Source organism: Phoca vitulina, unplaced genomic scaffold (genome assembly GCF_004348235.1).
Source record: "Phoca vitulina isolate PV1807 unplaced genomic scaffold, GSC_HSeal_1.0 scaffold20, whole genome shotgun sequence".
NCBI lineage: Eukaryota > Metazoa > Chordata > Mammalia > Carnivora > Phocidae > Phoca > Phoca vitulina.
The window spans coordinates 1,121,070-1,148,595 of record NW_022589723.1 but is presented as its reverse complement, the minus strand read 5'-3'; the positions used below and the strand labels follow the sequence as shown (position 1 = coordinate 1,148,595).

Genomic DNA, 27,526 nt, shown 5'->3' with positions numbered 1-27,526 from the left:
CCCATGGATACTGTCACGGAGTGCCTTTTACTGCCCTCAACTGGCACAAAAGTAACATCCTAGGCTATCCTGGGTATAACATTTGAGGTCAGACTCTCCTGAGTAAGAGCAGGACGGGGAGTGGGACAGTTGAGAAGCTAACAGGGCCGGCTTGTGCCCCTACCTGAGTGCACGCAGGTGTTGTGTTTGTCCTGGGAACTCTTGGGGAGGACCGGCTGGGCAGCACAGACTTGCTAAGTAGTTTCAGGAAAAAGTCCCAGAAATATGAGATACCTGTAATTGGATAGCTATCACCTCCATGTTGAGGTAGATTCTGCCATTTTATTTTTCTAATCCATCTTGATAAAGACATCTTTCTAGCTTTTACACATCCTCTATATACATTTAAAGAAAATAGAACTTTTTCTTGGTTTAGAATCTGTGTTACAACATTCATTACAGCGCCTGTAATGAAGTGAGAGGATCGATCGGGTGTCAGCTTTTTTGAGGTGCTCTGCCTGTGTGTTCTCCTGGACCTACTTGTAACTGTTTAAATGTTTGTGCCTGTTTTACCCTAATGCTCTTACCTGTCCCTTTCTTTTCTGTTCTTTGTAAACTGTGTGATTTTCTGCTCAATCTATAGGAGTCTATTAGAATCATATTAGAAACTAAGCTGAGGAGGGCTTGAGGGGTCCTTGGAATACAAGCCTTAATGCTGTCTTTTGTGGCCGGCCACCTGTCCACGTGTGAGCCCATTGTGAATTAGTAACAGACACAATCCAATGAATCAGCAACACAATGGACACCAAAGCCCTGCAAACCCCTTTCTGGGTAGTGAATCTCTAATACTAACCCATTCTTCTTCAAACAAAAACCTATCCTAACTAAACAACTTTCTGCTAGTTTTCTGTCTACTTGCAGCTTGTTCACAGTAATTAGAAAGGGTCATCTTGACCTTTGTATACATTTCCTAAAATGTCTTTAGAGTTTAGAGTGGTAACTTAATTCCAGTGGTACAAATTGGATTCAAACAAAATTGGGGGTTCATGTGTAAACCCCTAACATCTATTTTGGCTATCTGAGCCTTTTGTGCATTTTCTGATTTTAACAATGCCAAATGTAGTACAACAAAGGAATACAATCTCAAAGTTAGAAAACACAAAGCATTCAAATTCAGCCAGTACCTAACTTTGTGATCTAACTTAAACCTTTGTACTGCAATATGATCTCTTCCTGGTTCATCATTAAGACCACTGATTCCCCAAACCTTAGTGTTCCCCACACGATTTTCCCACCAGATCAGTTTCAAATTTCCAACCCATTTGGCTAAAAGCCTGTAGGAGTAACATATATACATATACATATATATATGTATATGTATGTATACTTTTTTTTTTGCCAACACGTTTTGCCAGATAGAATAAAAGGGGGCAGGGTGCTACAAAGTCTTAATATCCCAGTAATCTGGAATAGCAGGAACTGAACTAACCCGCTTCTCAGTGGCACTGTGTCCTCTCCTGTTACGGCATAAACAAACCTTTCACTGGCTCTTTTCTAGAGTGCTCCTGGGGATGAGATTACTGAAAACAATCAAGGCTGAGATACAAAGATCCATCCACCAAAAAGAACTTTTTTTTTTAATTTTGGTTTTTATTATTAAATATCAAGCATACAAAAAATGTGTGAAGAATGACCATCACTCAGCTTTAATAAACTGAAATCCTTCTCACATATGATATTTTTCAAATGAAGTAACACATTACAATTACAGCTGAAGCCTCCTGATTTTCCTCCTACCTCTCCAGAGGTAAACAAGCCAGATTTTGGTATTTATCACTCTCATGGATGCTTTTATATTTTTAGTATATATGTATACATCCATCTTGTTTTGCATGTCCTAAAACTACTAAACCTTATCATACAGCACCTATCAATACACCATTTCATTAACCTATTTTTGAGATGTAGTCAAGTTAATACACCTGTCTTGCACTAATTCATTTTAACAGCCAAATACTACAAATATACCACAATTTATCCACTCTTCTAAAGGACATTTCTTCCAGGTTTTTACAATTAAAATCAATACTGCAATAAACTTTCTGTACATGTCTCCTTGAGTACACATGATAAGAATTCCTATAAAATATAATACCTAGAGACTGGGTTCGTGTCTAATCAACTTCAAATAAATTTCACTGCCACCAGCAAAGATGATATCACATTGTTTTACACTCAGCAACATATGGAAGTGTCAATTTTTTGTTTTGTTTTGTTTTCATTTTTGCCCTTATGATGGCAGTGAAATGGTATCTGAATGTTGTTTTAATGTGCAATTCTTTGATTACTAATAAGATTAAGCATCTTTTCAGGTGAATGAATACTCAGGGATTCTCAGCAGTGAATTAACTCTTTCAGATCCTTTGATCATTTTCTAGATTTATATGGGGTCCTTTGTTGGTTACATGGCATGCAAACCTAAGTTTGAATTTTAGTGTACACAAATTTATCAATCTTTCTTTTTTGTGTTTATGTCTATTCCAATGTCATCATATTCCTTGTTTTTCTATAGGTTTAAAGTTTTGCTTTTCATTTATAGATCTTTAATCCATTTTTCCTAATATAAGGGTCTGAATAAAATCTGACTGTACAATTTGTGCTTACACATCACTTATACCATTTAATTACAGGTTATTTTCACCTTTCAAAAATGATTTTTTTATCATAAAGTTTAATATTGATCTTATGTAGATATTCTAAGTACCTATCAGTTATATTATTTATATACCAAATTTCTCTAAGAATTTCAAGATAGCAATTTCTCCTATTATCATTGAATCTTAGAATGTTAGCATGATCTAGGGGTGCCTGGGTGGCTCAGTCGTTAACCGTCTGCCTTCAGCTCAGGTCATAATCCCAGGGTCCTGGGATCGAGCCCCGCATTGGGCTCCCTGCTCGGCGGGAAGCCTGCTTCTCCCTCTCCCACTCCCCCTGCTTGTGTTCCCTCTTCTCGCTGTGTCTCTCTCTGTCAAATAAATAAATAAAATCTTTAAAAAAAAAAAAAATGTTAGCATGATCTACTCTAAAACTAATTTGATACTTATACTCATTTTAATAGAAGAATCTTAATCTAAAAAATCGGTTTCAGATTCTAACAGAAGTTATTATAGTGACATGCCATCTGTATAATTCTAATATAAGCATGAGAATTAAATCATATTTCACAATACAGGGATATGTACCAGACTTCCAATATTTGAATTTGTATTTTGTATCCTTTGCTTGTAAAATATACCCTCAAGGATATAAATATACTATGTAAGCAAAAAAATTTCTGAAGTATAATTTAGCCAAAACAATTGAAAATATTTCAACATTATAAACATAAAGCAGAAATGACTTTTTAACCATACCTGAGTGGTATGTAAAACTTAAATCAATGATAAATGTCCAACAGGGCTATAAAATGCTCATAATAAAAGATTTCCTATTAAATATCAGTAAACTTTTATGTAATTATTCCTCACATACCCAGGTTGTTTTGGTAGCCATTTGTCATTGACTCTTAATGGATCAAGCATGATAATTAGGTATCAAGAGTTTAATTTTTTTTTAAGATTTTATTTTTTAAATAATCTCTACACCCAACATGGGGCTTGAACTCAGAACCCCAAGATCAAGAGTTGCATACTTTACCACTGAGCTATCCAGGCTCCCCAAATATTAAGTGTTTTAAGTAGACTTCCTGGTACCCAGATAGTTTAATGTACCTTTATATACAATTTCCACCAGAGTCAAAATTGAAGTCCCAATTATTACATGTAAATAAATGTCTTGGGGCACCTGGGTGGCTCAGTCCTTAAGTGTCTGCCTTCAGCTCAGGTCATGATCCCAGGGTCATGGGATCGAGCCCCACATCGGGCTCCAAGCTCGGTGGGAAGCCTGCTTCTCCCTCTCCCACTCCCCCTGCTTGTGTTCCCTCTCTCACTGTCTCTCTCTCTCTGTCAAATAAATAAATAAATAAAAGTCTTGCTGAAATGCCATTAAAATAGTTGCCATTTTCCAGGGACTTAAAAAAAAAAAATTTAATGGAGGTTTCAACTCACTTCACATATTTTTGAGTATCTATTCTGGGCCAGGCATTATAGATAAGGAAGTTTTCCTGCTTTCATGGAGTTTACAATCTAGCAGAGAATCTAAGAATGATAAAAGCAAATATTTTACTCCTTCCTTTGGTGCCTCTTATATTTTTGCAAGTTGATTCTATAAACCATTTCTGGTGAGAAAAGTCAGCTTCCATCTTTAATTTGAAGAATCATCTACCTTCGTGCTGGAAAGAAAAAGACATTTTTAATACTAACTTGAAATGTATAAACAGCTACTCAGTAGAAAACTGATCAGTAGAAACTCATCAGTAGAAAACTGATTAAACCACTTGATATTTAATGACTTCAGAGTATAATGTTTCAGTAACTCTCAGAATCAGTTTACTAGACCTCTTTATTTCATGGTCCTAGGTCAGTGCTATTCAAATACTTTTGTAGTCAAAGGGGTTTCTAAAAACTATATCCTCATGTTTTCATATTAGTTTTATTTTTCAATCACAGGTACATTCTTATCTAGATTCACCACCTGCTTTGTAATTGTATGACTCCGCAAAAATCAGAAGACACTAACGGATGGCCAACCCATCCAAATGGTGCCCTGAGTGAAGACAAGTCAGCTTTGATATATGATGGACTAAAATCCCACTACCTAAGGCTCCAAGCAGTGAGAGGAACAGCCATCAAAATTTATCTCCAACCATTTTAATAAATGCTTTAAGGAACATTTATAAAAATAAAGCTATCAAGTCACTCTTTTTTTTTTTTTTTTTAAGATTTTATTTATTTGAGAGAGAAAGAATGAGAGAGAGAGAGCATGAGGTGGGGAGGGTCAGAGGGAGAAGCAGACTCCCCACTGAGCAGGGCGCCTGATGCGGGGCTCAATCCCAGGACCCTGGGATCATGACCTGAGCCGAAGGCAGACATTTAACGACCGAGCCACCCAGACGCCCTCAAGTCACTCTTAAAAGGAATCACTACATCTAAATTTTTAAGTCAACTAAGAGCTAGAAGAACCAGCTAGAGAGACAAAACCAGCTAGAGAGACAAAATGAGGAATAAGATGATAAATAAATTGATGCCAAAACAAGATCAATCAACTAAAGAAATGTTATTGGAACAGTTATATAGAGATACACACTATAGTCCTTATCACCATAGTTTGCCTAACTCTAGAACTAAATTAGGCTTTGTGTGCTGGAGATAAACATAATGAGGTATAGGCCAATTGGCATAAAGATGCATGTAAGCAAAAACTGCACAGGGACTTTGATGATAAAACAGCTAACATCTTTTGAGTGATTACCATATGCTTAAACAATGTTCTAAGCCCATGCACTTATTATCTAATCTTCAAAGTCAAATCCTATTCTTTTGAATCCAGTACTATTATTCTCATCTTCTAAGATATAAGGACACTAAGAGACTGAGATGTTAAGAAACTTGCTAAGGTTACAGAGCTGATTAAGTGACAAAGGATGGGTTTGAATGCAGTCTGACTCCAGAATCCATGTATAACTATTATACTAAGCAACCTCTCAACATCTTTAATTGCCTTTTTTAAAAAATAAAAATTTTTGTAGCAACTTAGCAGCTGGCCATGAAACCATAAAGCCGAATTTTCAAAGATTCATATGTATGTCAAAGCTTCTAAGCCTTACCATAAAAGAAAAATGTTGTCATCATCTATTGTATATCCAGGACTTATAGCACCCAAGAATTCCAGGCTGGGAAAGAAGTGAGACTCAGATCTAGTTTTGGTCTCCTGAAACTTCATTTCTGCAAAAGACATAGCCAAAACTAAAAACTATTTCAAATGCTGATGTTACTTTGAATTATTTGCATTTCCTGTATTTCTTCCTCATATGTACCCCATTCTCTGCTGAAACATGCAAGCACAGGTAAAGAATAGAAGCCTGTTCCGTGTAGGTTCAATTATACAATACATGAATATAATAAACTCAGAAAATACAGGTTAACAAGATCACACTTAGAATGCAATTCTAGAGACAATAATCCCTGGTATTTGAGTATATCCTGTCAGATAATTTCTGAAGTAAACATAAGTATATGAAAATATTTAACCATAAAAAGGATTGCACATACTGCTCTATAACTTGTTTTTAATGTATCATAAATACCCTTCCATTTCAAGAAAGATAAACCTCTATCATAACTTTTAAATGACTATATAGTGTCACATTTTATGATCTTGACAAAATTGACTTAACCAACTCTGGGATTCCCTTAATCCTACATATAGATTAATAAAATAGTGGTGAGTTTAAAACAGCCAAGTAAAGTGGTTGACAGAATTATACCAGTTATCAGTGCTTTTTCTGTAGTGTTTGAATGTTTAGATTAAGGATTCCTGACCCTGGTTCTACCTATCTCAAGAAGATACCACAAAGATCAAAGCACAACAAAGTGTTGTAGTGTCCAGATCCGTAATTCAAATATTTAAAAGAACTACCTGGGACTGGAGGCTAGAATCCAGTAAGAATTCCAAGAAGCAGAATTCAACTCCAGGTGTTTGCCCTAGCTTTAGTCTGCTCAGAGCATGTGTTTAATCAGGGTGATCAGCTGAAACACGGACTTAACATGCATTTCATCATGGCAAACTGAAAATGACTGATGAAGGGCAAACCACCACCAGCTCCTCATCGCTAAACCAAGCGAACCCTCTTAAGGTTAGAACGAAGGCTTTTTTAAACTACCAAATTCCAGCCACAAAGAGCACCAGGCCCCAAAACTTAGTAAGTGATTAAAAATCCAAATGAAGTAAAAACAGTTTTCTTTTATACTTACCTCTGATATCAAATGAATCAGCTTCTATCAAGGAATTAGTTGAACAACATGATCTACCAACTACCTAAGCATCATCTTTCCAGATGTATCATCTCTGGAAAATAAAAAGTAAGTAAGTAAATAAAGGTTATGATTACACGACTTGAATGCACACCAGCCTCCTCCCAAGTCATACCCTATAGCCTCAAGGAAAATTAACCTCAAGGAAAACTTCATTCTTTATATGAACCTCCAGTCAGTAATATAAATTGACCCATTTATTTGGAGAACATCATGAAATGCCCAAACTCAATATCACATTAGGGTAGGTCTTCTTACACAAGATCAGCTTTTTGTATAAATTTAAAAGTTTGGGGGCATCTGCCTCCAGCTCAGGTCATGATCCCAGGGTCCTGGGATGGAGCCCCACATTGGGCTCCCTGCTCAGCAGGGAGTTTGCTTCTCCCTCTCCCTGTGCACCCTCCCACCCCGCACCCCTGCTCATGCTCTCTCTCTCAAATGAACAAATAAAATCTTTAAAAATAAATAAATAAATAAATAAATTTAAAAGTTTGGGTAAAACTAGACAGTAAGTCTAACCAAACTCTGACAATAAGAGAACAGGAAAGGAAAGGAAAAGGAAATGGAAAGGAAAGGAGCCGTGTCCTGCCTGCAACCAGAGCTTGACAGCCATGGGAAAAATTCAGTGATATGGGGAATAAGTGGCATGGGATACTGCCAACCTCTCCAAGTCCGCAGGATGTTTAACTACAGAAAACCCTTGTAACCAGTCATTAAATTCACAAAATCCTTAAAAAAAAAAAAAAAAGGAAAGAGCCAGGAACTCATAAGATAAGTAAGAAGGTAATCTGGGGCCCCTGGCTGGCTCAGTTGGTAGAACATGCAACTCTATCGCAAGGTTTTGAGTTCAAGCCCCACCTTGGGCGTGGAGTCTCCTTTAAAAAAAAAAATGAGAAGGTAATCCAAAATAGTTAACATTTTTTTCAAAGCATGTTTCCATTTCATTTCAGCCAATGCTGACTGTATTTAACCTTTACTCTTGGTAAAAATTTATCACAATAAACTAAAGAAAACTTCCTCTGACATAGCAAAATTGAATTAGCATCATTTGGCACCCAAGTTGGCCACAAGATGGCAATATAAGAAAAATCATAATTGCCTCTTCCGACACTTGAGTGTAGTAATCTAACTTTTAGGTGAAACAGGCTGGACACAAAATTCATCACTGCAGGCAACCTTCAGACTATTCCCTATTCACCAGATTACTAACTAGAAAATTTCTTATATTGCATTTAATGATAATTTAAAACTTACTAACTAAAAATATTAGTTATATAGACATTAGGGAGGGTATGTGCTATGGTAAGCCCTGTGAATTGTGTAAGACTGTTGAATCACAGATCTGTACCTCTGAAACAAATAATGCAATATATGTTAAAAAAAAAAAAAGAAGAAGAAGAAGATAGTAGGAAGGGAAAAATGATGGGGGGAAATCGGAGGGGGAGACGAACCATGAGAGACTATGGACTCTGAGAAACAAACTGAGGGTTCTAGAGGGGAGAGGGTGGGGGGATGTGTTAGCCTGGTGATGGGTATTAAAGAGAGCACGTTCTGCATGGAGCACTGGGTGTTATACGCAAACAATGAATCATGGAACACTACATCAAAAACTAATGATGTAATGTATGGTGAGTAACATAACATAATAATAAAAAAAATAAAATAAATTAAATTAAAAAATATATTAGTTATATTTTTATCAAGTTCCTTTCAATGCAGCAATGTGAAGATTTAAAAATGTATAACCTCAGATAAAATCTAGCTAGAAAGACAAGATTCATGAAAATTAATGTCCATGGGGAGTACCAAATGAGCAATAGAGCAAGCTATGCTAAGAATAATAATCACTGGGGGGCGCCTGGGTGGCTCAGTCATTGGGCGTCTGCCTTCAGCTCAGGTCCTGATCCCAGGATCCTGGGATTGAGCCCCTCATCAGGCTCCCTCCTCCACGGGAAGCCTGCTTCTCCCTCTCCCACTCCCCCTGCTTGTGTTCCCTCTCTCGCTGTGTCTCTCTCTGTCAAATAAATAAATAAAATCTTAAAAAAAAAAAAGAAGAAGAAGAATCACTGGTCACAGAAGTCTTCATGAAGAAAAAAGGTACAGGTCTTGAATGAGCCTTAAAATTGCACTTAAAATAATACCACATTGTATAGTTGAAAGTTGCTAAGAGAGATCTTAAAAGTTCTCCTCACAAGAAAAAAAATTGCAGGGGCACCTGAGTGGCTCAGTCAGTTAAGCGTCTGCCTTCAGCTCAGGTCATGATCCCAGGGTCCCGGGATCGAGTCCCACATAGTGGGGGCCCGCTTCTCCCTCTCCCTGCCGCTCCTCCTGCCTGTGCTCTCCCTCTCTCTGGGTCAAATAAATAAAATCTTAAAAAAAAAGAAAAGAAAAAAATTGCATTGTCTAATAGGTAACACCACATTCAGCCGTTAAAATTAAATTAAAAATTAAATTCTTCAGTCACACCAATCACATTGTAATTGCTCGGTAGCCACAGGTGGCTAATGGCTACCATACTGAACAATACAAAACATGTACAAATGTACAGAAACATTTCCATCACCACAGAAAGTTCTGTTGGACAGCAGCACCTTAAAGGATGGGTACGACTAAAATACACTGACAGAAAGGAAGTAGTAGCTACCATTCTTGAAAATTCCTACTATCTATCAAGAACTGTAAAAAACATCTCACTCAAACTTGACAATCCCATATTTACAGGGAAATTTGAGGCTCAGAGAAGTTAAATAAATTTCCCAAGGTCACCTAGCTATTAAGAGCTAGGAGCGGGGTGCCTGGGTGGCTCAGTCAGTTAAGCGTCTGCCTTCGGCTCAGGTCATGATCCCAGGGTCCTGGGATCGAGCCCCGCATCAGGCTCCCTGCTCCGTGGGAAGCCTGCTTCTCCCTCTCCCACTCCCCCTGCTTGTGTTCCCCCTTTCACTGTGTCTCCCTCTGTCAAATAAATAAATAAAAATCTTAAAAAAAAAAAAAAAAGAGCTAGGATTTAAATCCAGTTCTGTGAAAACTCCCAATTTTCACCTCACCACGCCACTTCCTACATGAAATAAGAGGCAGAGCCACAGAAGATGGTTTGCTGTAGCACATAATGAGAATGCTATTGTGGCACAGTAGGTCAGAAGGAAACTGAGGTGTTTTAAGTACCTGAGACATATAGTCAAAGTGTTATTTTAACCCCTGTCCTATAGTTGAATAATACTCCAATTTGTAAGATGTTTTCAGATGGGCAGCATATTAAATTAACCAAGGGAACAGAGACAGGAAGTAAGACTTGAAGTGCAAGGTTTCTACAGCTATAATAATTTCTACCTCAAAACTCCATGATCCAAGTATTCCCTACAGGAGAATATATGTATATAAAGGTGCAACTTCTCTATTTGAATCATCTCACAAACAACCTAGATTGTAAAAGTTCTGGTCTCTGTATCGTTGGCACATAACCTAAAATTTAGGACATAAATCCTGATGTTAAACACAGGATACCTTTCCCAATACATGATGCTCCCTGCAGGACTCTGGCTATGCTTCAGCAAACATCATTCTACCACGTGAAGGCCATTTCATATTTACTGAGCATTTAGGGAGCTTAAGTAAATAATTTGTAAATTCCCCCATGAACTATCAATGACCCATGCATTTTGTTCCCTGTAAGAAATAAATGTTTCTAAGTGTTGGTGCTCATGGCCAAAACGTACATTTTACGTTATGTGAATAGGTACTTCATGAAGGCCTGATACAAACTACAAATTGATTAATACCAAATCATCTGATGCTTCTGTTTTAAGATTACTACTACTGCTCAGTTTTACACTGTTCCATGCCAATAACTCAGTGCCTACTCTGTGCCTAGCATTATGGGATACAACAGTAACTCAAAGAACCTATCTTTTTTAGATAGAAAAGACACATAGACATGGGACATAGAGAACACTTTAAGGCCTAGCTTAGTCAAAGTTCAAGTACTTGCTTTATGGTCCCATCAGTCTTTAACCATTCCTACTGAGAATGTCCAGATCCAAGCCCACTTGATTGTTAGGGCACCTACAGCAGATGTTACAGATGCTTTCACAGTGCCACTTCTGGACTGGCAGCCAGGGGTCTGAAGACCCAGGCCTTCCTTCCTCCATGGATTCCATCTTCAACCTGAAACAAAAGGAAAACAATACAAAACTTCATATAGGAAGTAAATGCTTAACTGTCACTTGGCATGGCTCTCTTTTAGGGATAGCTCTCTAAGACGCTGCTATCAGAACAGATTCCAAGTTTTGCTTCCCGCTCACTGTCAGCTACTTTAGAAATAGTGATTGTTTTGGGGCGCCTGGGGGGCTCAGACAGTTAAGCGTCTGCCTTCGGCTCAGGTCATGATCCCAGGATCGTGGGTTCGAGTCCCACATCGGTCTCCCTGCTGAGTGGGGAGCCTGCCCCTCCCTCTCCCTCTGCCTGCCGCTACCCCTGCTTGTGCTCTCTCTCTCCTGTCAAATAAATTAAAAAATCTTAAAAAAAAAAAAAAAAGAAAAAGAAATAGTGATTGTTTTTAACCTCTCAGAGCATATAGAAAATAAAAGTGGGGAGTTCAGGAACATAGACCAACCATTCAGCTCATACCAAGAGCCCCAGTCTCATTGCTGGTGTAACAAATGAAAATACAGTACCTAAGGGCTTTGCATCAAAACAGCAGGAAAGAATAACTTGAAATCAGAATACAGGAGGCAGTAAAACTGCTACTCTGGTAACCTGACATTTTATCTGTTTCATAATACTTGGTCTATCTCAGAATTTATAAAGCACTTTCTATATTTACCTCATTTTGCAAGTGCTATGTCATCTCCATTCTATAGGTCTGCAAGCAAGGTTTGGAGTCTAAATGGCAGGCAGCTTAGTGGTTAAGATAATGGATTTTGAAGTCAGACAAAACTGGATTTGAATCTTGACTCCCCCACATATTTTCAACTCCTCTAAGCTTCTGATTCCCTTTCTGAAAAATGAAGACAAATATCACCTACCTCTTAGGACCCTTGGGAAGATTAAATGAGGTAAAATAAACATAAAATACTTTACACAGTAGCTGGCATGTAGTTAAATATTTAATATGTTGTTTCTATTATTAAGTGTCCAAGCTCACCCAGCTAATGAATAGGAATACAGAATCCTGTCTAACAATTTCACTTTTCACAATAATCTTGAAGCCAAGAAAGACATTCAGATCCCTCATAAGGTCCTTCCAAATGCAAGATACTCCTAACGGAAAACTAGATGATTTTAGCCTTTTTTTTTTTTTAAAGATTTTATTTATTTATTTGACAGAGATTGAGTGCATGAGCAGGGAGAGGGGCAGAGGCAGAGGGAGAAGCAGACTCCCCGCTGAGCAGGGAGCCCGATGCGGGACTCGATCCGAGGACCCTGGGATCACGACCTGAGCTGAAGGCAGACGCTTAACCGACTGAGCCACCCAGGCACCCGATTTTAGCCTTTTTAAGACTTAAAAAAAGACGCCGGCTGGAAGCCGGAGGAGCCGCACCTCCCGAACGGCCCCTCCGGCCAGCGCGGCACCTCAGATGCGAGCGGCGCCTAGACCAGCGCCAGCAGCGGCTCCACCAGCTGCTGTCGGCTCACCTGCTGCTGCGCCCGCCCCGGCAGCCAGGTCTCCTAGCCCAGATGGCAACCACTGCAGCTGGCGTGGCTCTGGGCTCTGCTGTCGGGCACATGATAGGTCATGCCATCACTGGGGGCTTCGGTGGAGGAGGCAATGCTGAGCCTTCAAGGCCTGACATCACTCACCGGGAGCCTCAGGGAACTCAGCCAGCACACCAGCAGTCTGGCCCATGCCACTATGAGATGAGACAGTTTCTGGAGTGTGCCCAGAACCAGGGTGACCTGAAGCTTTGTGAAGGCTTCAGCGAGGTGCTGAAGCAGTGCAGATTTGCAAATGGATTAGCCTAATCAAGAAGTTCAAATTGAAGATATGGAAAATCATCTCTCATGACCAAGTTAATTTAGCATAAAAATTAATTGATGGTGAATATATAAAGTGTAAAACCACCAGTTAAGCCTCTCCTTCATCATTAAATATAGCTTTCTTCAGAACTGGAATGAAAAAGGTTGTTCTTACTGTATAGAAGTTCATTGAGATGGTTTGAATTTGGGGTTGGGCAGATGTTTGTGTGTCTCCTTAAATCACCTTTTGTGATGCTCTCATTTATGAATTAATTAGAATAAAGTGATTTTCTCCACAAAAAAAAAAAGACTTAAAAAAATAGGGGCACCTGGGTGGTTCAGTCGTTAAGTGTCTGCCTTCAGCTCAGGTCATGATCCCAGGGTCCTAGGATCGAGCCCCACATCAGGCTCGCTGCTCAGCGGAAAGCCTGCTTCTCCCTCTCCCGCTCCCCCTGCTTGTGTTCCCTCTCTCTGTCAAATAAATAAATAAATAAAATCTTAAAAAAAAAAAAGACTTAAGAAAAAAAATATATATATACACATATATATATATAGCTTTGGTGGGATTCCCAGAAGCTTTTGTTTTGCACGTTTACATCCTAAAAAACATTTCCATGTTCCCCAACTTAATGCTAAAATATAGTGTACCCACTCAACACCATAATTTCAGAAAGATATCCAACACACATTTTGCTAAGTAAACACTGGAAATATGCCCCTTCTGCCTTTGGTGAATACAAAAACCATGTGGTTTCTCTGGTTCATGCTGCCATTCCTTCTCAACATTAAATACAAGTCCACAGCAAAATAAACCATCCCTTAAACTTAAGTGGGCAAAGATATATTCACATAAAAGCCATCAGCGCGGTTTTGCTTTTGATAGAAAATCCTTTATTGCTCAATCAAGACATTTATGGTGTTGGTTGGTTTCTGGTCATCACTGTGCACAAAATAAATATAAGTAACAGGAAGCACTGCATGTTTAGAGTCCTTATAAATATATCAAAAACCACCTGAACTGTCGTATGTGACAACTGAATTATATACACAGTTATTCATTGTGGGGGCAACAACAAGATTGTAAACTACCTAAATGTTGACCAATAAAGGTTAAATAAATTATGGCATGCACATACATTAGATTACTGTAAAACCATTATAAAGAACGTGGATGGGGGCGCCTGGGTGGCTCAGTCGGTTAAGGGTCTGCCTTCAGCTACATACCTTCCAGTCAAGATCCCGGAGTTCTGGGATCAAGCCCTCATCAGGCTCTCGGCTCAGCGGGGAGCCTGCTTCTCTCTCTCCTGCTCCCCTTCCCGCTCCCCCTGTTTGTGCTCTCTATCAAATAAATAAAATCTTTAAAAAAAAAAAAAAAAAGAATGTGGATATTCTTTATTTACTCATTTGGAAATCCTAAGTGGTAAAAGTTAGATAACTGGTAGAGTATGTAAAGAAGACGGGAGGGTGAAATACATGTATTTGCTTATACTTACATAAAATATCTCAGAAAGGACACACAAGAAACTGTTAATGCTGTTGGGGCGTGGGGAATTAGGTGGCCTAGACTTTGTGATACACGCTTTGATCCCTTTTTAATTTTGAACCATGTGAATGTATTATTTTCAAAAGATAACATTAACAATAAAACTTGAGAATTACAAGGATTATGGTAAGTCGACAACTGTCTATTACCACATTCCATCCACTAGTTTCTTTCTTTCACACCTTGGGCCTGTAAGAATAACAAACACCTACATTATATTCAAACTGATGTAGATCAAGGAAGAAAATAGTAATCCATTTACACTCAAGGTCACTAGGCAAAACTTTTTATAAGAAAAAAGATATCCAAAATAAATGTAGTGTTTACTTCTAGAAGGTATCTAACATTTAATATAATACCTGGCCTTCGTATATTCTGATTTTCAAAAGCGGAGCCTCATAATGGTTCACTCACTCACCCAAGGTCACTGGAGGAGTAAACTGTGGTGCTAGTACTTGATTTAGGCTTGTCCTGGGCTAAGGCCCAATTTCTACTTTAGTATATATTAGGCTTTTTAGGGCACCCTCACTACAGTGGTGACATTAAAATTGGGAGCTCCTCTTAGGGCTCAGTAAAATCAAACTTCAGGGGTTGCTGCCGAGGCTCACTAAGAAAGCTGGAATGCTCTGAGCAAAGACCAGGGCAAAGACAACGTTTGCTACAGGTCCTGCAAACCCAGCAAGGACCTGGGCCCTGCAGACACGACAGAATTAAAGTGTACTGGTCTGAAACTCCTCCCAAGGTCTACCCTCTTACCCAGGGAGATATAAGTCGAAACAGCATTGGGATAATAACAATACCTTTCCCTCCAAGCAAAATGAATCCAGGCGATTTCCAGGAACACGGGCACTCTATACATGAAGCAGAGTCTATTGTTTCTGGGTCACCGGGTCTCGGGGAAGGAAGGCAGACCCAGTGCTGCAGAGGCCACGTGGAAATAAGCCAGGCAGAGCATTTCCCTGCCTACCCCCAATCGCCACACAGCCGAAATTAATCACCTTGTGACTCACGCACACTCCAATGCTTGCCTGAAATAAAGGCCTGCCATCAGGATACAGGGTTCAAATGGAAGAGAAATTCAAAACAGGGAGCAAAATTAAGTGCACACTCACCAGCCCACCACCAAAACGGAGAGAGTAAGTGGAGACAGGAAGCGGCTTTAAGAAGTCGCCTCAGAGTCTGATTGGCTAATGAGTTAAAAGCAGATTCCCCCCTCCTTTACCTTAAAAGGTGCCGGAATAAGGCAATCCCCTCCTTCACCTATTTGTCTCTTATGAAACAGTGATGCTACTTGCCCTATTTTTAGATTGAATTTTTTAAACCAAGTTTCCTTTTGAATTAATGTACTCAACACAAGCAAACACAGGCTAATTCAAGCTGTGTATACACATTCTTGTTCAGATGGCCCTACTGTAAACAATTTTCATTCCTTTAGGAGAATTTCCTAACCTTTGTGACCTCAAAATGGTTAATTTATGCAAGGTAACAGGTTTCATTATAAACGGTCTAGATCCATTCAAGTTAGAACTTACCTTCAGGGTAATATTCCAGTTAACAGGACTGGTGAATAAAAGATGGGTGTGGTTAAGGGTTCAGGCTTTGAAGTAAAATTTAGCTGTATAAACAAACCTTACTAAACTAAACCTTACCTTCTTAGCGTTCTTGGCCAGTTACTATCACTAGTTCAAACTCCTTTGTCTTTTCTCAATTCTTCACAAATCTACTGTTTCTTTGTCTAAAGGTATAAAAGCTTCCTGCCCTGGTCACTTCCAGTCTTCATTCTCTTGTGAAGGCTCCTATGTAAGTTAAAAATTCAATAAAATTTGTCTGTTTTTCTCCAGTTAATCTGCCAGTTTAATTTTCAGACCCTGACAGAGAGTAGCAAATGAAAATCTCTATTTCAAGATGCTGCACAGGGATATTCTAGGACATTTCACATAAATTGTGATAGTTTGCAAGATACTTCCTAGCTGCATGATCTGGAATAAATTTCTTAAACTCTCTGAGACTCAATTTTCTCCTTTATACCATGGGGGAGAGTAATACCTACCTCCCCAACATATATACGAATGGATGAAAGAGTCTAGTATAATGACTGGTCATAGTACCTGCTCAATTCATGTTCTTCCATCCTTGCTTATTCCTCATTCTTATATAGAGAGGAGATGAAAAAGTAAATAACTGCTTGCATGAGTTTACTTATACACTTCTATTTGTCTACACATCATACAATTCTTTCTAGATACAAGTAAATCAATGGATATTAGCTTTTGCTCCTAAATGTTGTGATTACAGACCTATACTCACTGATAATTTCCTGCTTCCTAACAGTTGCAAGGTTACATTGCAGATTTTCTTCTTCTCCAATAAGAGATATGGGTGGATCATTTTGGAACCCCAGAAAGATAAGTGTACGGCTCTCTGAAATCATTGTGAAAATGGGCTTTGGAATACCAAGATGACTTACAAAGGCAGAGAGGTACAGACCCTATGTGTTTTAAGGGTTGAAAAGGAAAGCCTGCCCAATCTCTAAACTGGATTCCTGGAGAGGGGAATGAAGAAAGAATCTGGGTCCTGGATCCACTGAGATGCAGATGCTGAAATCAGCTGACTCTACAGTCCTGCAAGAGAGCATTTAAAAATGTGGAGCCCTGAGCTGCTCTAAGTGGGACATTTTGGGCCACACTTAGCACTAAACAAGTGGGATCATCTGCCTTCAAAGAACCTTACTGACCTATGCAATGATCTACTTGAACAAGATCATCATTCCAGGGCCATAAAATAGTGCGGCCATACCATGTGAGTGAAAAGCAATAGAGGACTTACTAGACTCTGTGTTTGGGGATGAATGTGGGAGTCAAGCCCTCCCCCAAGCCCTGAGTATTTTTGGGTAATTTGGGGGAAGTAAGAAGCATGTTGTTCTTAGTAAGGCACCCCACCCTCCACACACACTCTGAATTCATGGAAGAATTTATGTCAGTTACATAACTATAGTTATCAAATGATACAAAGATGATACAGTATCACAGATTTAGCCCATTATCCCCAATTCTTGACGTTACCATTATAAACAAAAACAAAAAAAGCAAAAGAAAGCAAACAAATCTCCCCCCAAATCACCCTTTTTCAGAAACCTCCTTTCTCATCCCCCTCTCTAGTCACCTCCTGCGGCAGCTACTCTGTTCATCTCTCTTGTGCACTTAATATTTCTCTTCATCTTTTCTTTTCCCCACTTCCATTCTTCCATAGGGCTCATCTCCTTGCATAAAATCCCTGACCTTGAGACCCCAGGGATAAATATTAGGCCCCTCTGCCTTAATCACAATCTTTCTTCACCAGGCTTTTCAGCTGGTTCCTTCCTTCTTCTCTGGACCTTTAATTCCTTCCCCTGCCCATGTTATCCCATCAGTACCCATGCTGACACCTCTTCTCTTTCTTCCCCATTGGTCAGGCTCTGTGGGTCTTCTGAAACTTTGCTACTATTTCGTTTCCCAAAAGTTGAACAAATTTATGATGCCAGAGAAACATGAATATTGCTGGTATATACATGGAAGACATACAAAAAGTATCATAACGATTTCAAGACCAAACGGTAAACTCACATTTACATTCTGTAAATATGATTATTAAAATTTTTTATTTTAATTATTTATTTGAGAGAGAGAGAGAGCACATGGTTGGGAGGGGCAGAAGGACAGGGAGAGAGAAATTCTAAGCAGACTCCACACTGAGCATAGAGCCCCATGCTGGGCTCAATCCCATGACCCTGAGCTCAATCACTACCTGAGCCAAAACCAAGAGTTGGATGCTTAACCAACTGCACCACCCAGGTATCACCAATTATTAAAATTTTTTATCCCGGGGTGCCTGGGTGGCTCAGTCGTTAAGTGTCTGCCTTTGGCTCAGGTCATGATCCCAGAGTCCTGGGATTAAGCCCCACATCGGGCTCCCTGCTCCACTGGAAGTCTGCTTCTCCCTCTCCCACTCCCCCTGCTTGTGTTCCCTCTCTCACTGTGTCTCTCTCTGTCAAATAAATAAATAAAATCTTAAAAAATAATAATAAATAAATAATAAAATTTTTTATCTCTTCTTTTCCCCTTTCTTTTCTTCCTCCTCTTCTTCTTCATTTTTCTTCTGCTCCTGCTATTTCTCCCCATATATTTTATACATTCTGAGATTTCAGAAATTTTTTTAGATACTACTTCTATACCTTCTCAGAACCCAAATAAAGAAAATAAAATCATACCTATTTCTAGATTGTTTCAACCATTTGAGGTTTGCAAGATCTTATATATGAACTAAATGATTCTTATCAGGGCATGGGAGCTAGTCACTCAGTCCAATGTGATACAAACTGAAACTGGTCATTAGGAAGAGTCCCTTTCTATTTCTAAAGGCCTATTTGTTTATTCTTGGGTATCATAAATCCGTTTTTCATACACTTCACTTTTTGAAATACGTAGACTTTCCCAGAAATTATGTACCTTTACATTTAGCTTGATTAATCTATGTTTCCTGTCATTATGGTATGATAGAAAATGTAAATAAATCTTAGGAATATCACATTATAATCAGTACACTACCTAAAATGTTCAGTTAGCAGGATATGAAGTCTTGATTTGCAGTTAACTCTTCTCTTTAGTTACACTTATTTTGACTAATTCATCATTTTTTCCTTAATATATCTTCAATGCATTATGGCAATTTTAAGCACACAGAAAACTAGAGGAAAGAATATAATGGACATCTCTACATCGGTTACCTAGATTTAGCAATTGTCTTCATTTGATTATTTCTGGCTGAAGTATTTCAAAGCAAATTGCAGATGTCATGATATTTCATCCCTAAATACTATAGCATGCTTTCTTTAAAAGAACTTTTTAAAAAATCATAACTACCATAACATTGTCACATCTAATAAATAATCCCCTAAAATCATCTAATACTCAGTTCATATCTATATACCCTCCTGCTCCCAAAAGGATTTTTATTACTGGCTTGTTTAAAACAGCATCCAAATACCAAACACTGCATTTTGTTGTTAAGCCTCGAAAGTCTCTTTTAATCTAGAACAGTGCCAATCCCTGTTGTTATTATTATTTTCTTATAAGAATAATTTACTGAAGGGAGTAGGCCAGTTATCCTGTAGAATACTAACACTCATACTTTGCATTGTTATACTATGTGAACCTGAACAATTTTTCCATGTCCTTGCTTATCATATTTGCAAACAGTTTATTCCTATCTTTTGTCCAGTTATCTACAGATTTGGTTTCTCTTATGACTTTGAGATAGCTCTTTACATGTTAAGTACATTGAATTCAACTTTTAAACACTTTGTAACTTTCCATTGGGCATTTGCTAAAAATCTTTTTTCTTTCTTTCTTTCTTTCTTTTTTTTTTTAAAGACTACCCATTTATTTGAGAAAGAAAAAGCAGGAGCAGGGGTAGGGGGAGAGAGAGAGAAGCAGGCTTCCCGCTGAGCAGGGAGCCCGATGCGGGGCTCAATGCCAGGACCCTGGGATCATGACCTGCACCAAAGGCAGATGCTTAACCAACTGAGCCACGAAGGCACCCCTCATTTTCTTTTTTAAGAATATATAATCAAGTAAGTTACTTTCCTATTTTCTTGCTTTGCTTAAGACCTAAGAAAATTATCATTCACCACACCGCTGTTAAATAATTTCTTCTGGTTATGGATGATATGTTTTAATACTATTTTAATTAGAAGCTGGTGGCAAAGACAGAGCCGAGGAGTGAGCTCTCAGCTCAGGGGTTGCCATAAACCGTGATCCATGGCACAGTCAGGACACTGCTCTTCCAGCAGGGACCCAACAAGCGGCAGATCCGGGGAGACTCCCCTTCCTCCCCCGGGAGGAGCAGCATGGGAGTGCACCGCAGGGATCTGCTGGGTTTGGAGACTCCACACGGGGTCGTGTGCCAGAGATAGAAACGCTCGGTCACAGGCCGGGTGAGCACGGAGTGCAGCCGGAGACCGGGGAGACGGGAGTGATTGACTGCTTTTCTCTGGGGGGCGCACTGAGGAGTGGGGCCCCGAGTTCTGGGCTCCTCCAGGGCGGAGACTGGAAGGCCACCATTTTCACTCTCGTCCTCCAAAGCTGTACGGAAAGCTTGCAGGGAACAAAAGCTCCCGAGAGCAAACCCAAGCAGATTACTTAGCCCGGACTGGGCGAGGGCGGGGCAATTCCGCCTCCGGCAAAGACATTTGGGAACCATGGCAACAGGCCCCTCCCCCAGAAGATCAACAAGAACAGCCAGCCAAGATCAAGTTTACCGATCAATGAGAACGGCAGAACTCCAGCGCTAGGGGAATACTGCACATAGAATTCATGGCTTTTTACCCATGATGCTTTAGTCTTTCAAAGTTAATTTTTTTTAATTTTCTTTATTTTTTCTTTTTCTATTTTTTTAGTTGAATTTTCCTTCTTTCCTTTTTCAACCAACATCTTATCAATTGCTTTTCTAAAATCTTTTTTTAATTTTCATTTTTACAGTAATATTCTATCTCTTCATTGAATTTAACCTTATTTTGTATATATATAAGTTTTCCTTTCTTTAAAATTTTGGGATACAATTTCTTCTAACAGACCAAAATATACCCTAAATCTAGTGTATGATGTTGTCCTAGTCTCCCTCCTGATCACATTATCTCTCTCTCTTTTTTTTAATTTTTTTTTCATTCTTTTTTCAACCAACTTCTTATCAATTCCTTTTTAAAATCTTTTTTAGGGGCACCTGGGTGGCTCAGTCGTTAAGTGTCTGCCTTCGGCTCAGGTCATGATCCCAGGGTCCTGGGATCAAGCCCCGCATCAGGCTCCCTGCTCCGCGGGAAGCCTGCTTCTCCCTCTCCCACTCCCCCTGTTTGTGTTCCCTCTCTCGCTGTCTCTCTCTCTCTGCCAAATAAATAAATAAAATCTTTAAAAAAAAATAAAAAATAAAATCTTTTTTAATTTTCATCTTTACAGTCATATTCCATCCCTTCATCATATTTACCCTTATTTTTGTATATATATGTTTTTCTTTCTTTAAAATTTTGGGAGGCAATTTCTTCTAACAGACCAAAATACAGCTAAAATCTAGTGTGTGGCTCTGTTCTATTCACCAGCCTGATCATATTCTTTTTTTTCCCCCTTTCTTTCCCCCCCAGTTTTGGGTCTCTTCTGATTTGTTTAGCATATATTTTTCTGAGGTCATTGTTACCCTATTAGCATTTTGTTCTCTCATTCATCTATTCTCCTCTGGACAAAATGACAAGATGGAAAAACTCACCTCAAAAAAAAGAACAAGAGGCAGTACCGACTGCCAGGGACCTAATCAATACAGATGCTACTAAGATGTCGGAACTGAGTTCAGAATGACAATTATAAAGATACTAGCTGGGGGGCGCCTGGGTGGCTGAGTCGTTAAGCATCTGCCTTCGGCTCAGGTCATGATCCCAGGGTCCTGGGATCGAGCCCAGCATTGGGCTCCCTGCTCAGTGAAAAGCCTGCTTCTCCCTCTCCCACTCCCCCTGCTTGTGATCCTGCTCTCACTAACTCTCTGTCTGTCAAATAAATAAATAAAATCTTAAAAAAAAAAAAAAAGGTACTAGCTAGGCTTGAAAAAAGCATAGAAGATACTAGAGAATCCCTTTCTGGAGAAATGAAAGAACTAAAATTTAACCAAATAGAAATCAGAAAGGATGTTAATGAGGTGCAATAAAAAATGGAGGCTCTAACTGCTAGGATAAATGAGGGAGAAGAGAGAATTAGTGATATAGAAGACCAAATGATGGAGAATAAAGAAGGTGAGAAAAAGAGATAAACAACTACTGGATCATGAGGGGAGAATTCGAGAGATAAGTGATACCATAAAGTGAAACAACATTAGAATAATTGGGATCCCAGAAGAAGAAGAAAGAGAGAGAGGGGCAGAAGGTATATTGGAGCAAATTATAGCACAGAACTTCCCTAATTTGGGGAGGGAAATAGGCATCAAAATCCAGGAAGCATAGAGAACCCACCTCAAAATCAATAAAAATAGGCCAACACCCCGACATCTAAGAGTAAAACTCACAAGTCTCAGAGACAAAGAGAACTCCTGAAAGCAGCTAAGGACAAGAGGTCTGTAACCTACAATGGTAGAAACATTAGATTGGCAACAGACCTATCCACAGAGACCTGGTAGGCCAGAAAGGACTCACATGATATATTCAGAGCACTAAATGAGAAAAATATGCAGCCAAGAATTCTATATCCAGCTAGGTATGTCATTGAAAACAGAAGGAGAGATAAAAAGCTTCCAGGACAAACAAAAACTAAAAGAATTTGTGAACACCAAACCAGCCCTACAAGAAATCTTGAAAGGGGTCCTCTAAGCAAAGAGAGAGCCAAAAAGTAACATAGACCAGAAAGGAACACAGACAATATACAGTAACAGTCATCTTACAGGCAATACAATGGCACTAAATTCATATCTTTCGATAGTTACCCTGAATGTAAATGAGCTAAATGCCCCAATCAAAAGACACAGGGTATCAGATTGGATAAAAAAAACAAGACCCATCGATATGCTGTCTGCAAGAGACTCATTTTAGACCCAAAGACAACCCCAGATTGAAAGTGAGGGGGTGGAAAACCATTTACCATGCTAATGGACACCAAAAGAAAGCTGGGGTGGCAATCCTTATATCAGACAAATTCGATTTTAAACCAAAGACTATAATAAGAGATGAGGAAGGACACTACATCATACTTAAAGGGTCTATCCAACAAGAAGATCTAACAATTTTAAATATCTATGCCCCTAACATAGGAGCAGCCAAATATATAAGCCAATTAATAACAAAATCAAAGAAACACAATGACAATAACACAATAATAGTTGGGGACTTTAACACCCCCCTCACTGAAATGGACAGATCATCTAAGTAGAAGATCAACAAGGAAATAAAGGCTTTAAATGACACACTGGACCAGATGGACTTCACAGATATATTCAGAACATTCCATCCCAAAGCAACAGAATACACATTCTTCTCTAGTGTCCATGGAACATTCTCCAGAATAGATCACATCCTAGGTCACAAATTAGGTCTCAACCAGTACCAAAAGATTGGGATCATTCCCTGCATATTTTCAGACAACAGTGCTTTGAAACTAGAATTCAATCACAAAAGGAAAGTCAGAAAGAACTCAAATACATGGAGGCTAAAGAGCATCCTACTAAAGAATGAATGGATCAACCAGGAAATTAAAGAAGAATTAAAAAGATTCATGGAAACAAATGAAAATGAAAACACAACTGTTGAAAATCTTTGGGATGCAGCAAAGGCAGTCCTAAGAGGAAAGTATATAGCAATACAAGCCTTTCTCAAGAAACAAGAAAGGTCTCAAATACACAACTTAACCCTACTCCTAAAGGGGCAAGAGAAAGATCAGCAAATAAAGCCTAAACCCAGCAGGAGAAGAGAAATAATAAAGACCAGAGCAGAAATCAATGAACTAGAAAGAACAGTAGAACAGAACAGATCAACGAAGCTAGGAGCTGGTTCTTGGAAAGAATTAATAAGACTGATAAACCCCTGGCCAGACTTATCAAAAAGAAAAGAGAAAGGACCTGAATAAATAAAATCATGAATGAAAGAGGAGAGATCACCACCAACACCAAAGAAATATAAACAATTATAAGAACATATTATGAGCAACTATATGCCAGCAAATTAGATAATCTGGAAGAAATGGATACATTCCTAGAGAAGTATAAACTACCAAAACTGAACCAAGAAGAAATAGAAACCCTGAACAGACCCATAACCACTAAGGAAATTGAAGCAGTAATCAAAAATGTCCCAACAAACAAGAGCCCAGGGCAGATGGCTTCCCCGAGGAATTCTACCAAACATTTAAAGAATAATTAATACCTATTCTTCTGAAACTGTTCCAAAAAATAGAAATGGAAGGAAAACTTCCAAACTCGTTTTATGCGGCCACCATTACCTTGATCCCAAAACCAGACAAAGACCCCATTAAAAGGAGAACTACAAACCAATATCCCTGATGAACATGGATGCAAAAATTCTCACCAAAATACTAGCCAATAGGATCCAACAGTACATTAAAAGGATTATTCACCACGACCAAGTAGGATTTATTCCTGGGCTGCAAGCTTGGTTCAACATCTGCAAATCAATCAATGTCTACAATACATTAATAAAAAAAAGAACAAGAACCACATGATCCTCTCAATAGATGCAGAAAAAGCATTTGACAAAGTACAGCATCCTTTCTTGATTAAAACTCTTCACAGTGTAGGGATAGAGGGTACATACCTCAAAATCATAAAAGCCATCTATGAAAAACCCACAGCTAATATCATACTCAATGGGGAAAAACTGAGAGCTTTTCCCCTAAGGTCAGGAACATGGCAGGGATGTCCACTATCACCACTGATACTCAACATAGTGCTAGAAGTCCTAGCCTCAGCAATCAGACAACAAAAAGAAATAAAAGGCATCCAAATTGGCAAAGAAGAAGTCAAACTCTCACTTTTTTTTTTTTTAAGATTTTGTTTATTTATTTGACACAGAGACAGAGAGAGAGAGAGAGCAGGAACACAAGCAGGCGGAGTGGGAGAGGGAGAAGCAGGCTTCCCGCCAATCAGGGAGGCCAATGTGGGGCTCGATCCCAGGACCCTGGGATCATGACCTGAGCCGAAGAAGGCAGATGCTTAACGACTGAGCCACCCAGGCACCGCAACTCTCACTTTTTGCAGATGATATGATACTTTATGTGGAAAACCCAAAAGACTCCACCCCAAAACTGCTAGAACTCATACAGGAATTCAGTAAAGTGGCAGGATATAAAATCAATGCACAGATATCAGTGGCATTCCTATCCACCAACAACAAGACAGAAGAAAGAGAAATTAAGGAGTCGATCCCATTTACAATTGCACCCAAAACCGTAAGATACCTAGGAATAAATCTAACCAAAGAGGCAAAGAATCTGTACTCAGAAAACTATAGAATACTCATGAAAGAAATTGAGGAAGACACAAAGAAATGGAAAAACGTTCCATGCTCATGGATTGGAAGAACAAATATTCTGAAAACGTCTATACTATGTAGAGCAATCTACACATTTAATGCAACCTATCAAAATACCATCAATTTTTTTCAAAGAAAGGGAACAAATAATCCTAAAATTTGTATGGAACCAGAAAAGACCCCAAATAGCCAGAGGAATGTTGAAAAAGAAAAGCAAAGCTGGTGGCATCACAATTCCGGACTTCAAGCTCTATTACAAAGCTGTCATCATCAAGACAGTATGGTACTGGCACAAAAACAGACACATAGATCGATGGAACAGAATAGAGAGCCCAGAAATGGACCCTCAACTCTATGGTCAACTAATCTTTGACAAAGCAGGAAAGAATGTCCAATGGAAAAAAGTCTCTTCAAGAAATGGTGTTGGGAAAATTGGACAGCCACATGAAGAAGAATGAAACTGGACCATTTCCTTATACCACACACAAAAATAGACTCAGAGGGGCGCCTGGGTGGCTCAGTCGTTAAGCGTCTGCCTTCGGCTCAGGTCATGATCCCAGGGTCCTGGGATCGAGCCCCGCATCGGGCTCCCTGCTCCGCGGGAAGCCTGCTTCTCCCTCTCCCACTCCCCCTGCTTGTGTTCCCTCTCTCGCTGTGTCTCTCTCTGTCAAATAAATAAATAAAATCAAAAAAAAAAAAAAAATAGACTCAGAATGGATGAAAGACCTAAATGTGAGACAGGAATCCATCAAAATCCTTAAGGAGAACACAGGCAGCAACCTGTTTGACCTCAGCCGCAGGAAATTCATCCTAGAAATATTGCCAAAGGCAAGGGAAGCAAGGGCAAAAATGAACTACTGGGACTTCATCAAGATAAAAAGCTTTTGCACAGCAAAGGAAACAGTCAACAAAACCAAAAGACAACTGACAGAGCGGGAGAAGATATTTGCAAATGACATATCAGATGAAGGGCTAGTATCCAAAATCTATAAAGAACTTAACCAAACTCAACACCCAAAGAACAAATAATCCAATCAAGAAATGGGCAGAAGACATGAACAGACATTTCTGCAAAGAAGACATCCAAATGGCCAACAGACACATGAAAAAGTGCTCAACATCACTTAGCATCAGGGAAATCCAAATCAAAACCTCAATGAGATACCACCTCACACCAGTCAGAATGGCTAAAATGAACAAATCAGGAAACGACAGAAGTTGGCGAGGATTCAGAGAAAGGGGAGCCCTCCTACACTGTTGGGAATGCAAGCTGGTGCAGCCACCTGGAAAACAGTATGGAGGTTCCTCAAAAAGTTGAAAATAGAGCTACCCTATGACCCAGCAATCGCACTACTGGGTATTTACCCCAAAGATACAAATGTAGGGATCCGAAGGGGTACATGGACCCCAATGTTTATAGCAACAATGTCCACAATAGCCAAACTATGGAAAGAGTCTAGATGTCCATCAACAGATGAATGGATAAAGAAGATGTGGTATATATACACAATGGAATATTATGCAGCCATCAAAAAAAATGGAATCTTGCCATCTGCAATGATGTGGATGGAACTAGAGGGTATTATGCTAAGTGAAAAGTCAATGAGAGAAAGACAGGTATCATATGATCTCACTGATATGAGGAATTTGAGAAATAAGACAGAGGATCATAGGGGAAGGGAGGGAAAAATGAAACAAGATGAAACCAGAGAGGGAGACAAACCATAAGAGACTCTTAATCTCAGGAAACAAACTGAGGGTTTCTGGAGTGGTGGGGGTGGGAGGGATGGGGTGGCTGGGTGATGGACATTGGGGAGGGTATGTACTATGGTGAGCACTGTGAATTGTGTAAGATTGATGAATCACAGACCTGTACCCCTGAAACAAATAATACAATATATGTTAATAAGAAAAAATACCATTTTAATTATGTTTACTTTGTATCTGACTATAGAAAGTTGTATCTTCAAAAATATATTTCAGTAATTCTCACTCTGATCACCATAAAAAAATAACAACTAAATAAAGAGAAGA

General features: G+C 39.1%; 1 protein-coding gene, 2 non-coding genes and 1 pseudogene across 3 annotated transcripts in view; 1 reads left to right on the top strand and 3 right to left on the bottom strand.

The window, feature by feature from the left end:
* Positions 1 to 27,526, bottom strand: part of CCNB1IP1 (cyclin B1 interacting protein 1) — a 37,708-nt gene that overhangs the window by 8,003 nt on the left and 2,179 nt on the right. The window contains exons 2-5 of the mRNA XM_032417374.1: positions 11,770 to 11,943; positions 11,014 to 11,111; positions 6,891 to 6,984; positions 5,744 to 5,861 (exon numbers count right to left, since the gene is read on the bottom strand). The gene's annotated coding sequence lies outside the window, so the exon portion shown is untranslated. The remainder of the gene's footprint in view (positions 1 to 5,743; positions 5,862 to 6,890; positions 6,985 to 11,013; positions 11,112 to 11,769; positions 11,944 to 27,526) is intronic.
* Positions 4,621 to 4,768, bottom strand: LOC116640857. Its single transcript, XR_004301085.1, has one exon. It is a non-coding gene; the product is annotated as a small nucleolar RNA SNORA79 (small nucleolar RNA).
* LOC116640858 lies at positions 6,629 to 6,705 on the bottom strand. The gene has a single exon (XR_004301086.1). It is a non-coding gene; the product is annotated as a small nucleolar RNA SNORD126 (small nucleolar RNA).
* Positions 10,649 to 12,928, top strand: LOC116640451 (annotated as a pseudogene).